General features: G+C 44.5%; 1 protein-coding gene across 3 annotated transcripts in view; it reads right to left on the bottom strand.

Moving 5' to 3' along the window:
* LOC142217724 (ankyrin repeat and fibronectin type-III domain-containing protein 1-like) overlaps positions 1-18,054 on the bottom strand; it is a 135,659-nt gene that overhangs the window by 44,706 nt on the left and 72,899 nt on the right. Inside the window, exon 1 of one of the 3 annotated variants that reach the window (XM_075286084.1) lies at positions 4,493-4,854. The exons of the other annotated variants lie outside the window; for them this stretch is intronic. The gene's annotated coding sequence lies outside the window, so the exon portion shown is untranslated. Of the gene's footprint in view, positions 1-4,492; positions 4,855-18,054 lie in introns of those variants that run through there. 3 annotated transcript variants of the gene reach the window in all.

Below are 18,054 nucleotides of genomic sequence, written 5' to 3' on the forward strand. Positions count from 1 at the left end.
TATGAAAGGTATTAATAATGGCAATTGATTTCCCCGAGGGATACGGACTAGTATTCAAGGGCAGGTATACCATAGCGCCCCCATATGAGATCCTATAGAGTGAAGGTCCATTTGAGGTTGGTCCCATCTCCTTTTTGCTATAGGCCTGTGAAGGCCCCCAATTCTATGTTCAGCGCAGGGCAAACCTGGGTTTGGATGGTCTATTGTGGGCTGCATAGATATAGGACATGTCAAGGGTGCGGTAGTCAGGGCCCTAAACAGCAAATAAGCACCACACCCCTCTAACCAGGTGACATTAACCATTAAATGGGGCCCGTTTATTGATCCCTGGGCCACTGCCCTTTATGAAGAACAGAGTGACAAATAGGTTAATATAGAGATCTGCTCCAGGATTTCAGTCTCGCTTTACAGCGCTGTGTTGAAAGGCTAAAAATCCATAATTATATAAAGTCCGTTTGGAAAAAGCTGATTCTGGAAGTATTAACATATTTTCCACTTCTACACAGAGGGCAGAGAAATGATCTGGGTTGAAGAACTATTCATGGGAACATTGCACGACAATACTTAAGCTGATAGTCTGCCTCCATATGATTGCAGCTCCGGAGGTCGGAGAACGGCCGCTCTGGTGATACCTTAGGAATAATAACTTGTAGGTTTTGTGCAGCGGTGACAGAGAGGGTGCGAAGCCTAAGAAGCCGCTCCTAGAAGGAAATACCTAACACCTTCCTAGCAAACCAACCAGACACTTATTCTGCACTGAGCAAAATGTCAGAAGCCGAGCGGTCTACAGATGGGAGTCTCTGGTTTAGTTAATATCTCTAGTCATGTTTCAAAGCTTTTAAAGGGAGTGCGTCACCAGACCCCGACATATCACCCCAGACCCATAGAAACATTAATGTAACAGTGTTTTCATTGCCTCCACTGACAAGATATCGCTATTAATATGGAAATAAACTCTTTGGAGCAACAAAAGCCTTGTCATTGCCCCAAAGAGGAAATTTGCATACTGACGAAAACAACATATATGCAATGGAGCCAACAGATTAACAAGGAGAAAACACTTTCTGATCCAGCTGACCCTAATCTATCTGCAGGGCTGGGGTGATATGCTGGGTCTGGTGACAGTAACCTATCTATCTGCAGGACTGGGGTGATATGCTGGGGTATGGTGACAGTAACCTATCTATCTGCAGGGCTGGGGTGATATGCTAGATCTGGTGACAGTAACCTATCTATCTGCAGGACTGGGGTGATATGCTGGTTCTGGTGACAGTAACCTATCCATCTGCAGGGCTGGGGTGATATGCTGGTTCTGGTGACAGTAACCTATCCATCTGCAGGGCTGGGGTGATATGCTGGGTCTGGTGACACTAACCTATCTATCTGCAGGGCTGGGGTGATATACTGGGGTCTGGTGACACTAACCTATCTATCTGCAGGGCTGGGGTGATATGCTGGTTCTGGTGACAGTAACCTATCTATCTGCAGGGCTGGGGTGATATGCTAGATCTGGTGACAGTAACCTATCTATCTGCAGGACTGGGGTGATATGCTGGTTCTGGTGACAGTAACCTATCCATCTGCAGGGCTGGGGTGATATGCTGGTTCTGGTGACAGTAACCTATCTATCTGCAGGGCTGGGGTGATATGCTGGTTCTGGTGACAGTAACCTATCTATCTGCAGGGCTGGGGTGATATACTGGGGTCTGGTGACACTAACCTATCTATCTGCAGGGCTGGGGTGATATGCTGGGTCTGGTGACAGTAACCTATCTATCTACAGGGCTGGGGTGATATGCTGATTCTGGTGACAGTAACCTATCCATCTGCAGGGCTGGGGTGATATGCTGGTGACACTAACCTATCTATCTGCAGGACTGGGGTGATATGCTGGTTCTGGTGACAGTAACCTATCTATCTGCAGGGCTGGGGTGATATGCTGGTACTGGTGACAGTAACCTATCTATCTGCAGGGCTGGGGTGATATACTGGGGTCTGGTGACACTAACCTATCTATCTGCAGGACTGGGGTGATATGCTGGTTCTGGTGACAGTAACCTATCTATCTGCAGGACTGGGGTGATATGCTGGTTCTGGTGACAGTAACCTATCTATCTGCAGGGCTGGGGTGATATGCTAGATCTGGTGACAGTAACCTATCTATCTGCAGGACTGGGGTGATATGCTGGTTCTGGTGACAGTAACCTATCCATCTGCAGGGCTGGGGTGATATACTGGTTCTGGTGACAGTAACCTATCTATCTGCAGGGCTGGGGTGATATGCTGGTTCTGGTGTCAGTAACCTATCTATCTGCAGGGCTGGGGTGATATGCTGGTTCTGGTGACAGTAACCTATCTATCTGCAGGGCTGGGGTGATATGCTGGTTCTGGTGACACACTCCCTTTAAATGTGTGTGCACTGACTGACAGGGTAGCTACCTACAGGTGGCCCTAGAGAGTAAGTTGTATTTTTTCTGTGGGAGACCTAATGTACATTCTCTTTTCCAGGGAGAATTACCTGTACCTGAGTCTCTACACCAGCGTGATCTCTGCAAGGAGAAGAAATACCATTCAAGAGCCGTAACGAAAACTACAAAGTGTAAACCCAAACTAAATAGAGTTGCATATGGCAGATCTAGAGATGTCTCAAAACCTCAAGTCTCTGTGGGCCTTTTTACCACCGGAAATACCACCGCACTTTATCTTTGACAACTCTGAAAGTCATGGCGTCCTGGACGTTGCGCTCATTATATGGACACTATCGTCAAACCCATCTGCATATGACCTACTCGTCTATTCTCCAGCTATAGCTGTACATTATTACGTGATACATCTTGTGACCATTTATCGAACGATAACCCTGCCACCACTATATATAAGGAGACCGACATACCAGTATGACCCGTGTTACATGTATTAGCACATGCCAGACTGGTGCAATAAACTTTAGAATAATCTAGAGAACCCCTTTAAAGTGGAAGGTAAATAAAAGGTCATCCGAATATGTGGATGGCGTTTGTTCACTGTCACATGACATCGTTATGAAGAATACATCACACCGGTATGATACGGTAGGTAACCCGAGGGGTATACAGATACCTGTAACATGGCAATCATGGGGCTACAGGTTGTGTCGGCTCCCCCTGCCCCCGTGACTCTCTGCAGGTCGCAGGCTTTAGCTGTAAGCCCATCTCTCCTATTGCTCCCTTATTCCGATCTGCTGCACGGAACTGGAGTAAAAATATGTTAATGAGGTTTAAGAATAGCGCAGGCGAGCCGACGCAATTATTGCACCTGTCATCGGCTGGAGAACAGGTGTACGCCGGGCAGCGGGCAGCCACTTCATCACCAGGGATCACTGACCGGGATTAGGTTTTGGGATTACATTTCTGAATTAAATATTTCAAACAAGACCCTCACCGATATAACACCATAGACAGTCTGCAGCGGACCCTGCCGAATACTGCCCCATTAACCCCATCAATGCCATTACATTCACATTCTCCAACTACAGCTCCCAGCATGCACTGACTGTTTCAGTTGTAGGACCTTTTTTTTCCCATAAGGAAGCATCGTGACAAGTGACAGCACTACAGATGGCTTATACGTAAACACATACACTGCATATCATATCAACTTCAATAGCAAAATTCAGCAAATCTACAGGATAAGTGTGTGTGTGGGGGGGGGGGCTGATTTTGACCATTTTTGCGTCGGTTTCAGTGGAGAAGTTGCAGCATTATATCTAGCCCCTATAGATAGACACCGCCTGTATTGATCATAATGGTAAAATTGACCATTGACAGCCATATTGAATCTGTAAGGGGAAGGGGGTCACGATGGGGAAATGATGCTAGAAAGTAATTCTATTAACTTGTGAAGAAGGAACTAACCTAATCCTAGCCCTCTCTACTCGCCGCCCCTCTTCATAGCCTATACGACTACCAGACCCGATGATCGCCATGCAAACCTTTACTGAACTCTCCCTACATAAAGCGTTGTGTAGACGTCAGAGGTTCTTATTAATAGAGAGATGTGCACAAGGGCCAAGAAAGGTAATGAGAGTTACCTTCCCCGAGCAGAGAAGAGTTATTGCAGGATAACATAAGCCGGGCTGTAACTCCATCCCGTGGACGTCTTCTGGACCCGAATCAAATAATGGGGAAAAAAAACCACATGATAATGACAGGCGGGTGTTTGTAGCAAATGAGAACAACAGATGGAGAAGGCGATAGGAGTCTCTTGACCCGGGCGCCCTGTGTTCCTGTTCCGAGCAGGATCTGCCCACCACCTGTTGGGGGTTAATCTATGAAGCAATGTCTTGGTTTTTCAGCCTCTTCTGGATCTATTTCTGCCTGTCCGTCTTGTAAGAACTTTGCACTGGGTTCGATAGAAGCCATTAACATCTCGTCTATTGATCTATCTATCTTAGGATGCAAATGATATGAAGCCACAGCGTTCTCCATTCCCAAGGACTTGCAGTAACACTTACCTGCTATTACTCTACCTTGACTCTGTGTCCACCTCCAGCAGACTGTAGGATCCGCTGACAGCATCACTGCGCATCAGTCATGTAGAGGAACTTGATGCGTCACCTGTGGTCCTGTCCATCAGCAGATCCCTGCCTCGTACCTATGGCTGCTCACCTCTCCATCCCTCTTTCTCTCGTTCTCACTCTTTTCTGCCCCTCTCCGTCTGTCTTTTTTTTTTCCCAATCTTGTTTCTATAGAAACTAGATTAGCTGGGGGAGGGGGGGTGGACTGTAACGGCCCCATGTGACTAAGATTCCAACACTGAAGAATCTCTTCGCATTTTTTCTGGATACAGGCTTCTTTACATAACAACAAGCCATTGTTGCTGGTACCCAAGAAGTCTGAAAAGGATGATGGGGAGATGCGACGCCTCTTAGATTAATAAGATGGGGCCAGGGGAGGAGGTCGGAGTCCTGGAAGTTCCCCCCAATTATCTGCACTTATGTACAGGGTACAAGCCTATCAATAGTGGAGATAGAAGTTGTCGCTGATGTCACAGAATGAGGAATAGCTATGGAGTGTAATAGTCAGATCAGCTGCTCCATCATACATATACAGGTGCTCCATCATACACATACAGGTGCTCCATCATACATATATACAGGTGCTCCATCATACACATACAGGTGCTCCATCATACATATACAGGAGCTCCATCATACATATACAGGTGCTCCATCATACATATATACAGGTGCTCCATCATACACATACAGGTGCTCCATCATACACATACAGGTGCTCCATCATACACATACAGGTGCTCCATCATACATATACAGGTGCTCCATCATACATATATACAGGTGCTCCATCATACATATACAGGTGCTCCATCATACATATACAGGTGCTCCATCATACATATATACAGGTGCTCCATCATACATATACAGGTGCTCCATCATACATATATACAGGTGCTCCATCATACATATACAGGTGCTCCATCATACATATATACAGGTGCTCCATCATACACATACAGGTGCTCCATCATACATATACAGGTGCTCCATCATACATACACAGGTGCTCCATCATACATATATACAGGTGCTCCATCATACATATACAGGTGCTCCATCATACATATACAGGTGCTCCATCATACATATATACAGGTGCTCCATCATACATATACAGGTGCTCCATCATACATATATACAGGTGCTCCATCATACACATACATGTGCTCCATCATACATATACAGGTGCTCCATCATACACATACAGGTGCTCCATCATACACATACAGGTGCTCCATCATACACATACAGGTGCTCCATCATACATATATACAGGTGCTCCATCATACATATATACAGGTGCTCCATCATACACATACATGTGCTCCATCATACATATATACAGGTGCTCCATCATACATATAAAGGTGCTCCATCATACACATACAGGTGCTCCATCATACACATACAGGTGCTCCATCATACATAAACAGGTGCTCCATCATACATATATACAGGTTCTCCATCATACATATACAGGTACTCCATCATACATATACAGGTGCTCCATCATACACATACAGGTGCTCCATCATACACATACAGGTGCTCCATCATACACATACAGGTGCTCCATCATACATATATACAGGTGCTCCATCATACATATATACAGGTGCTCCATCATACACATACAGGTGCTCCATCATACATATACAGGTGCTCCATCATACATACACAGGTGCTCCATCATACATATATACAGGTGCTCCATCATACACATACAGGTGCTCCATCATACACATACAGGTGCTCCATCATACACATACAGGTGCTCCATCATACATATATACAGGTGCTCCATCATACATATACAGGTGCTCCATCATACATATACAGGTGCTCCATCATACATATATACAGGTGCTCCATCATACACATACAGGTGCTCCATCATACATATATACAGGTGCTCCATCATACATATATACAGGTGCTCCATCATACACATACAGGTGCTCCATCATACACATACAGGTGCTCCATCATACATACACAGGTGCTGCATCATACATATATACAGGTGCTCCATCATACACATACAGGTGCTCCATCATACATATACAGGTGCTCCATCATACATATACAGGTGCTCCATCATACATATACAGGTGCTCCATCATACATATACAGGTGCTCCATCATACATATATACAGGTGCTCCATCATACATATACAGGTGCTCCATCATACATATATACAGGTGCTCCATCATACATATATACAGGTGCTCCATCATACATATACAGGTGCTCCATCATACACATACAGGTGCTCCATCATACATATACAGGTGCTCCATCATACACATACAGGTGCTCCATCATACACATACAGGTGCTCCATCATACACATACAGGTGCTCCATCATACATATACAGGTGCTCCATCATACATATACAGGTGCTCCATCATACACATACAGGTGCTCCATCATACATATATACAGGTGCTCCATCATATATATATATACAGGTTCTCCATCATACATATACAGGTGCTCCATCATACATATACAGGTGCTCCATCATACATATACAGGTGCTCCATCATACATATACAGGTGCTCCATCATACATATACAGGTGCTCCATCATACATATATACAGGTGCTCCATCATACATATACAGGTGCTCCATCATACATATACAGGTGCTCCATCATACATATATACAGGTGCTCCATCATACACATACAGGTGCTCCATCATACATATATACAGGTGCTCCATCATACATATATACAGGTGCTCCATCATACACATACAGGTGCTCCATCATACATATACAGGTGCTCCATCATACATACACAGGTGCTGCATCATACATATATACAGGTGCTCCATCATACACATACAGGTGCTCCATCATACATATACAGGTGCTCCATCATACATATACAGGTGCTCCATCATACATATACAGGTGCTCCATCATACATATACAGGTGCTCCATCATACATATATACAGGTGCTCCATCATACATATACAGGTGCTCCATCATACATATACAGGTGCTCCATCATACATATATACAGGTGCTCCATCATACATATATACAGGTGCTCCATCATACATATACAGGTGCTCCATCATACACATACAGGTGCTCCATCATACATATACAGGTGCTCCATCATACACATACAGGTGCTCCATCATACACATACAGGTGCTCCATCATACACATACAGGTGCTCCATCATACATATACAGGTGCTCCATCATACATATACAGGTGCTCCATCATACACATACAGGTGCTCCATCATACATATATACAGGTGCTCCATCATATATATATATACAGGTTCTCCATCATACATATACAGGTGCTCCATCATACATATACAGGTGCTCCATCATACATATACAGGTGCTCCATCATACATATATACAGGTGCTCCATCATACATATACAGGTGCTCCATCATACATATACAGGTGCTCCATCATACATATATACAGGTGCTCCATCATACATATACAGGTGCTCCATCATACACATACAGGTGCTCCATCATACATATACAGGTGCTCCATCATACATACACAGGTGCTCCATCATACATATATACAGGTGCTCCATCATACATATATACAGGTGCTCCATCATACACATACAGGTGCTCCATCATACATATACAGGTGCTCCATCATACATACACAGGTGCTCCATCATACATACACAGGTGCTCCATCATACATATATACAGGTGCTCCATCATACACATACAGGTGCTCCATCATACATATACAGGTGCTCCATCATACATATACAGGTGCTCCATCATACATATACAGGTGCTCCATCATACATATATACAGGTGCTCCATCATACATATATACAGGTGCTCCATCATACATATATACAGGTGCTCCATCATACATATACAGGTGCTCCATCATACATATACAGGTGCTCCATCATACATATACAGGTGCTCCATCATACATATATACAGGTGCTCCATCATACACATACAGGTGCTCCATCATACATATATACAGGTGCTCCATCATACACATACAGGTGCTCCATCATACATATACAGGTGCTCCATCATACATATACAGGTGCTCCATCATACATATACAGGTGCTCCATCATACATATATACAGGTGCTCCATCATACACATACAGGTGCTCCATCATACACATACAGGTGCTCCATCATACATATACAGGTGCTCCATCATACATATACAGGTGCTCCATCATACACATACAGGTGCTCCATCATACATATATACAGGTGCTCTATCATATATATATATACAGGTTCTCCATCATACATATACAGGTACTCCATCATACATATACAGGTGCTCCATCATACATATACAGGTGCTCCATCATACATATACAGGTGCTCCATCATACATATATACAGGTGCTCCATCATACACATACAGGTGCTCCATCATACACATACAGGTGCTCCATCATACACATACAGGTGCTCCATCATACATATACAGGTGCTCCATCATACATATACAGGTGCTCCATCATACATACACAGGTGCTCCATCATACATATACAGGTGCTCCATCATACATATACATGTGCTCCATCATACATATACAGGTGCTCCATCATACACATACAGGTGCTCCATCATACATATATACAGGTGCTCCATCATACACATACAGGTGCTCCATCATACACATACAGGTGCTCCATCATACATATATACAGGTGCTCCATCATACACATACAGGTGCTCCATCATACACATATACAGGTGCTCCATCATACACATACAGGTGCTCCATCATACATATACAGGTGCTCCATCATACACATACAGGTGCTCCATCCTACACATACAGGTGCTCCATCATACATATATACAGGTGCTCCATCATACATATATACAGGTGCTCCATCATACACATACAGGTGCTCCATCATACATATACAGGTGCTCCATCATACATATACAGGTGCTCCGTCATATATATACAGGTGCTCCATCATACACATACAGGTACTCCATCATACACATACAGTTACTCCATCATACATATATACAGGTGCTCCATCATACATATATACAGGTGCTCCATCATACGTATATACAGGTGCTCCATCATACATGAACTAGTGCTCCATCATACATATATACAGGTTCTCCATCATACGTATATACAGGTGCTCCATCATACATGAACTAGTGCTCCATCATACATATACAGATGCTCCATCATACATGTACAGTATAGACTAAAAGTTTGCACACACCTTCTCATTCAAAGAGTTTTCTGTATTTTCATGACTATGACAATTGTAGATCACACTGAAGCTATCAAAACTATGAAGTAACACATATGGAGTTATACACTTAACAAAAAAGTGTGACACAACTGAAAACCTGTCTTATATTCTTGGTTCTTCAAAGTAGCCACCTTTTGCTTTGCACACTCTTGGCATTCTCTTGATGAGCTCCATGAGGTAGTCACCGGAAATGGTTTTCACTTCACAGGTGTGCCCTGTCAGGTTTAATAAGTGGGATTTCTTGCCTTATAAATGGGGTTGGGGCCATCAGTTGTGTTGTGCAGAAGCCAGGTGGATACACAGCGGATAGTCCTGCTGAATAGACTCTTAGAATTTGTATTATGGCAAGAAAAACGCAGCTAAGTAAAGAAGAACGAGTGGCCATCATTACTTTAAGAAATGAAGGTCAGTCAGTCCGAAAAATTGGGAAAACTTTGAAAGTGTCCCCAAGTGCAGTTGCAAAAACCATCAAGCGCTACAAAGAAACTGGCTGACATGAGGACCGCCCCAGGAAAGAAAGACCAAGAGTCACCTCTGCTGCGGAGGATAAGTACATCCGAGTCACCAGCCTCAGAAATCGAAGGTTAACAGTCGCTCAGATTAGAGACCAGGTCAATGCCACACAGAGTTCTAGCAGCAGACACATCTCTACAACAACTGGTAAGAGGAGACTTTATGCAGCCGCCGGCCTTCATGGTAAAATAGCTGCTAGAAAACCTCTGCTAAGGACCGGCAACAAGCAGAAGAGACCACAAGGAATGGACATTAGACCAGTGGAAATCTGTGCCAAGGTCTGATGAGTCCAAATTTGAGATCTTTGCTTCCAACCACCGTGTCTTTGTGCGACGCAGAAAAGGTGAACGGCTGGACTCTATATGCCTGGTTCCCACTGTGAAGCATGGAGGAGGAGGTGTGATGGTGTGGGGGGGGCTTTTCTGGGGACACTATTGGGGATTTATTCAAAATTGAAGGCATACTGAACCAGCATGGCTACCACAGCATCTTGCAGCGGCATGCTATTCCATCTGGTTTGCGTTTAGTTGGACCATCATTTATTTTTCAACAGGACAAAGACCCCAAACACCTCCAGGCTGTGTAAGGGCTATCTGACCAAGAAGGAGAGTGATGGGGTGCTACGCCAGATGACGTGACCTGAACCCAATTGAGATGGTTTGGGGTGAGCTGGACCGCAGAGTGAAGGCAAAAGGGCCAACGAGTGCTAAGCATTTCTGGGAACTTCTTCAAGACTGTTGGAAGACCATTTCAGGTGACTACCTCTTGAAGCTCATCAATAGAATGCCAAGAGTTGTTTCACACTTTTTTGTTAAGTATATAATCCCACATGTGTTACTTCATAGTTCTGATGCCTTCAGTGTGAATCTACAATTGTCATAGTCATGAAAATACAGAAAACTCTTTGAATGAGAAGGTGTGTCCAAACTTTTGGTCTGTACTGTATATGAACAGATGCTCCATCATACATGTATATGAACAGGTACTCCATCATACACATATACAGATGCTCCATCATACATGAACTTGTGCTCCATCATACATATACAGGTGCTCCATCACACATATATACAGGTACATTTTTAGAAGTGGGCACAAAGGTCTACTATTTTTTTGTGTAACACGTTCCTACAACCTGAGGCTCTTGAGATACTACAACTCCCAGCATGCAACTTTTTGTTTTCCACAGTAAAGCATTGCAGTTGTCATATAATCCCGCAGTCACCCCGGAGGCCTGGACCAAACCGGAAGCTCTTTATTCATGGACAGAAATCAGGGATCTAGAAAATGGTGTTACTTTGTACATTTTTCTGGTGATAATGTTGCCATTATTTATCTCATCATCGCACAATGTGGCATAATTCTTTTTCTTTTTAATGTAGATTGTGAGCCCCATATAGGGATATAAGATATAGGGATCACAATCTACATTTTTTTCCTATCAGTATGTCTTTGTAGTATGGGAGGAAATCCACGCAAACACAGGGAGAACATACAAACTCCTTGCAGGTGTTCCTGGCGGGATTTGAACCAAGGACTCCAGTGCTGCAAGGCTGCAGTGCTAACCACTGAGCCACTGTGTTGCCCCATTGAGGTGCGGCAGAAAATGATGCCGTCTTATAGAAACCATCCTAAAAATGAATGATTGTCTCTGTCTCAACCACCGCTCCATTCAGAACAGGGACAAAGCGTCCCCATCTCAGCTGTTGCCCCCTCCCCAATATGCAAGTTATTTGCTATTCTATTGACACAGAATATTGTCTTAAGACGGGGACACCCCTTTAAGACAGTCTCGCCTAGCTTTCCACTGTAACTATTAGGCAGTATTAGTAAATCTGCCCCCATGTTGCTAAATTTATCACATTTTTCCAGAGGGGTCGAGAGCTTTCCTTTTTTTCTTTTTTTTTTTACACCTTCTACTAGGGGGAGATTATGCAAAAATTTGACAACATATTAAACACAGAAAGGTTAAAAAGTCGCATGTTAGACGTGTCTGTATCCTGCCCAAGCAGTGAACCGCTGCCATTGTATTCAATATTATTGCAAACTGTCGATCCACAAATCCTTGGCTAGAGGAACGATCCTTGTCCTTGATCCCCAACTACTTGAGCAATGTAAGGGTGCATGCACACTACGTAACGCCGGGCGTGTATGAGAGCCGTACACGCCGGCGTTACAGCAGGGCTGCCGAACACTTCCCATTCACTTCAATGGGAGCGCTCGTAAACGCCGCTGTTACGAGCGCTCCCATTGAAGTGAATGGGAAGTGTTCGGCAGTCTGCCGTAATGCCGGCGTGTACGGCTCTCATACACGCCCGGCGTTACTCAGTGTGCATGCACCCTTATAGTGAAGCCGCCATAGTAAATATTCTGATCTATTGCAGGCGGCCCTTCATAGTGATAGCCTTCTGTATTAGTATACATAAAGACCTATAATAAGACCGCCCACTGGACTCTATAGCAGGCACTTAGACCAATAAATGACAGGTACCCACAACGCTATATATCAATCTGCTCCGCTCTGCTCCTCCTGCTCTATAACATGCCGCCTGCAGATTGGACATTTTTTGTGATGATATTCTGCTACAATGAACCAGATCTCCTTTCACCAATGACCACCAGGGTGGTCTTCGGTTTCATCATAGGTTATCCATTCATTTTGCCTGAGGCCTGGTTCACATCTGCGTTCGGTATTCCGTTTGAGGACCCACCGAATGGAAACCTTAAAAAGTGGTTAGCTAAGGAAACCCACGGAGCCCAATGGGGTCTGTGTGGTTTCCGCATGAAAAAAGCGGAGAGAAAAGTGCTGCTTGCAGTACGTTTCTCTGTACATGATTCGTGCGGACACCGGACAGAAACCACACTGACCCCATTATAGTCTATGGAGTCCATGTGGTTTCCTTAGGTAAGCACTTTTTAATGCGTATAGGTTTCCATTCGGAGGGGGGAGTCCTCAAGCGGACTCCCGGAATGGTATACCGAACGCAGATGTGAACCGGGCCTTAGGCACAGCTCTTGTTCCACCCCATAGTTTATGCGTCTCCCCACATTATGACATGGTACAAAAATACTTCACAGCAGGATCATTTTCAAGAATTCATCTGATATTCAGAGCTGATTTTATAGAAAGCGGAGTCCTGGGCAACAAGCAGTTATGCCACCAGATAGTAAGTCTACTGCCATATATAGCCCTTCTAATACTGCCATATAGTGTCCTACTGATACACTGTATCAAAATCACAGCCTACATAATACTGCCATATAATTCACACTTAAAGCGGTTGTCGGGCCCCAAATAGAAGTTTCATAATGATGACCTATCCATAGGGTAGGATATGTGATATTTGGGGGTCTGACACCTGTTCCCACACAAGTCAGCTGTTCTGGCAGCACGTAGGGGATGGGGAAAGCACCCACGTTCTCCTAAATAAGTAATAGGAGCAGCTTGAATGAGAAAGTCTGCACACGTTCCCCACCCATAGTAACTTGCCGGCACCCAGATGTTTACACAACAGTTGGTGGGTGCGGAGCCGGGTGTCAGACCACACACCGATCACACACCGATGGCTTACCTTATGGTTAGGTCATCGGTATGAAAAATCATTTGGGCCTGAAAATCCCCTTTATTACTTCAATGCAATTCCCAAATACTGCCATACAACTTTTAAAGGGGACCAATACCAGCTCCAACTCTTCGCACCCTGTAGAAGCCGCTCTACCGATTCTGGTGTAGTTGGAATTTTATCTCTAGCCCCTGCCATTCCTGAGTGCTAATCCTGCTCTCTGGTGTCAGGTGGGCAGTCCTTAGAGTTGGAGACCACCCACTTGCCAATTATCTTACTGGGTGCTGATTCTAACAGCATTGTGTGGGTTCCCACACTTGGGGTTCCTTAGGATATAAGGGCTCTGAGACATTGACCGATTTCCACCCCCGCCAATATTCTGCAGCGCTGTATGGACGCGGTCACCGTACACATCACAGGTTAATATTACATATACCAGTATGTTTCTGTAGGAAACCCAAGCAAACATGAGGAGGACATCCAAACCAATAGGTGCTGCCACTGGTGAAAGTCCAGGACACCATGAGCCGCCCCGGAGAGACGTCAGCTCCCTTCAGTTTGTTCTGGTATTCAGTAGCCTGAATGGAGGTCCCAGATACAAATCCAATATGGCCGCATGTCCATAGAGTTTGTATGTTCTTCCCATGTTTGCGTGCCTTGGGCTGGATTGTGGTAATGTTTCATATTAGTATATTATATACTGTGTGTGGCTTTGTCTCAGTATATAGACTTGGGGTGAGACAACACCAGGAGGATCATATAGAGTTGCAGAATCTGGCTCTAGACGGGCCCCTCTGTCAGGACAGGACTGCTATGGCTGGTAAGTGACATTTACAGGGGCTCAGGAGCTACACCCCCCACGTCATACACAATCTATATAGTGATCCGTTTTGCTATATATTAGGACTTGTGAAACTTCACCCGTCACACACGTATCCGGCTTCATGTATTGCAGAACTGCTGACAAGAAATCTAGGCAGCATTTTTCTCTATTCCCCTGAGCAAGCCTTAGGGGTCCAATTCACTGTATAAAGGATAATCCCACTTGTCAGCATTCGCGGTATAAGCGTCACTACTTAACCCTTTGTCTGTCAGGGTCACCGACATCACACAGAGCTGCGTACTGTTTTAAGTTATAGCATTCAATATCCGCACGCTCTCCTATCTACTATTATCTCGTCGTCCTGATGACTTTGCTCTTGGGTTTCTATAGGATAGGAGATTCTGAGTTACCCCAGAAGGAACTGACTAAAATACGGAGGTGCTGCCACAAAAATGATCCTCTATCCAAAGGGGTTTAGCAGGTTTGGTAAGCTATTCTTATCACCATCAATCACAGATTGGCAGCGGTCTAACATCCGAGACCCCCACTGATCAGCTGTTTCAACTACGACCACCCTGTGGCCCCTTCACACAAAATAAAACATTTTACAGCAGCTGTGCTTAGAATTGCAGCTCAGCCCCATTCATTCGAATAGGACTGAGATGCGAACAGGACATGTGGCCAATAAACGTGATGTCACATGGCCTGAGAAGTGGAAATGGACGTCTGATGTTCATCTGATTGATAAGCCCTTTTGGTTAGACAGATCCCCCAACATGGTGCCTTGCCTTTGGGAAGTCTTGGCAGAAAGTTCTCCATTTGCCTTACAGCGCCACCACAAGGTAAAGGAAGCATTACACACAGTCCCTACTGAAATCAATAGACTGAGTATAAGTGTGGTCATGTCAAGTCTCCAGGGTATGAGACACTCTTTAACCAGGCGACCCCCTAATAGGGTGTCAGCCATGATGCGGCGTATCCCAACAGTCACTACTAAAAATTCATATTGATTGAACCAGATATCACAGCAAAGCTGAATGTGACAGGAGCTAAAAACATAAGAAAAATTATATTAAGTGGAAAATGAAATGTCAGTACTTTAGGAGATAAGAGGTGCGGAGGGAGATGGGCGCAGCGCGACGGGTCCTGCCAGCTCCTATGTCATCTGTTCCTCCACTATGGTGGTCTAGGATATAAAATAAACACAAATAAGATCCCTCTCGGCCCCATACACACTGTACAGCTGGCCGACTGCCCGACATGGGCTGGAATAACATCTATGGGAAATGTTAGTCACTGACTGGCTCATCCTTTTAAAGTGTAACTATAGATGAAGGAGGTGAGCAGAAAACATGGCAGAAGAAAATATTAGTTTTTGTGGTTAAAATGATAGACCTCTCATATAGAGGCCTTGTGTGTGCCTCTGTCCTATGACAACACTTCCTGTCATTGTGCTCTGACAGATACACATCTACATTGTACACTTACATAGAAGAGTCTGATACAGATTCTACCATATATAAAATACCCGGCGGACACCCAATAGACCCCCATATAATCCAGGTAGTCCACGTATATCACAGAGAACAGGCTCAGGTACAGGCCGCCTACGGCTTTAGCAGATTTCTACCCGTTTTCCAGCAGGTTTTATCACTACAGATGTGACTACGGCTCCGGGGTGAGAGATCTTGCTCCGAGATTTCTGTGTCTCTCTGCTTCTTACTTAATCCTTTTCCTCCTTCCCCTCTCTATAGACTTCTATGGATTGCAGCCTGCCTTTAGTGAAGATGGATCTGACAGTGAACAGAACAGTTTAGCAGACAGGAGGGCAGAAGAGGAGATGGCTGCATTGTCCTCTGATGAGATCTTACCAAGTTTCATATGTTCACCTGAACTATTCGCTTAGGCAGGGTTCACATGTCCAATGCTGTCCGATGTGTCCCTACATGTCGGATTTTGCTGTCCGCCTGAAAAATCGGACATCTTTGTGAACGGACACTTAAGGACAGACACGGACTGTAAAGAACGCATATGATGTCCCATTTAAATCAATGCAAAGTATAACGGACTCAGCTAGTGTGAACGCCCCCTTACAAAGAAAAATCGGAAACCTTGGTTACTCTTTATAGTGAGTGGGGCTGTGCTGTAGTACCACAAATGACCAGAAGACAGCTGTGGCACTGTTTAATGACCCATCTCCATAACAGCCACGAGTGTTGTGAAGACTCCCAAGACTGTCATAATAATGCACCAATAGACTTCTCCATAGACTTCAGTACAGTTGCAGTCTGATGATTTTTTCAAATAATTCCCTTTCCCTGGATTCTAAGTAAACCCATAAAAACACATTGGGCATCCCCGCATCCTTTTTGCTGAACTATTGTTTTGTTTTATTTTTTCTTGTTTTACTTCCCCCAAAAATCTGAATACAAAGTGATAACGTGTCAGACATCCGGCGAGGTGGTAACAATATCTGTCGCCTTACACATCCCCTATACACGGTCACTAGATAAATTTGGTATCGCCAAAATCATAAGGAACAGAATATAGGTAACAAATCACGTAAGAAAATGGTGCAAATGCCATTTTATTTCTGTCCCTCCATTTCCGAATTGTATTTGCCGCTTCCCAGCACGTAGTATTGAATATTAAATGGCACCATTGTGAAGTATAATCTGTCCGGCAAGAAACAAGCCCTTGTTTGGCTCTGTAAATGGAAAATAAAAAGCGATGGTTTGTGGAGATTGGGGTGTAAAAATTATCAAAAATTGAAAAAAATGGCTCAGCAGGAAGGGGTGAAAAAATTCCAGCGATCCGACTCAGTTTCCAGTGATGAAAAGGAAAACTGGAGATGAGCAGGTTGTGCGGAGCTATTTGTGGTGCAGGCTAAGGGGCTGCCGACGCCGCTGCTCAGGCAGATGAGGAAGGTTTAGGCCTCAGGCGGTGAATTGTAGAACAATAACACGTTCTGTTGTCACAACACTTGGATGATTCTGGTGTTTCGGGCAAACATGAGGAGCGGCAGAATGAGAAGATTCCTCTGTGCCCTGAGCAATTGCAGCGTTCTGGGAAAACAAGGAAGTCGTCGCTTTCCTACGGTTGTGCCAATTACCGGTACGTGTAGTAAATAGGGACAAAGCGAAAACATCGAGCTGCTCTATAGTCGCACCGCAGACAAGAAAGAGCAGCGGCCTCCAACCTGCAAAACTACAATCTCCAGAATGTCCTGATTGATTTAAGTTGTGTAATACTCTATTTCGCCTCCGGGGTTGCTGCAGAGAAACAGAACACTTCAGAGGCTTCTGG

This window comes from Leptodactylus fuscus, chromosome 8 (assembly GCF_031893055.1).
Source record: "Leptodactylus fuscus isolate aLepFus1 chromosome 8, aLepFus1.hap2, whole genome shotgun sequence".
Classification (NCBI taxonomy): domain Eukaryota; kingdom Metazoa; phylum Chordata; class Amphibia; order Anura; family Leptodactylidae; genus Leptodactylus; species Leptodactylus fuscus.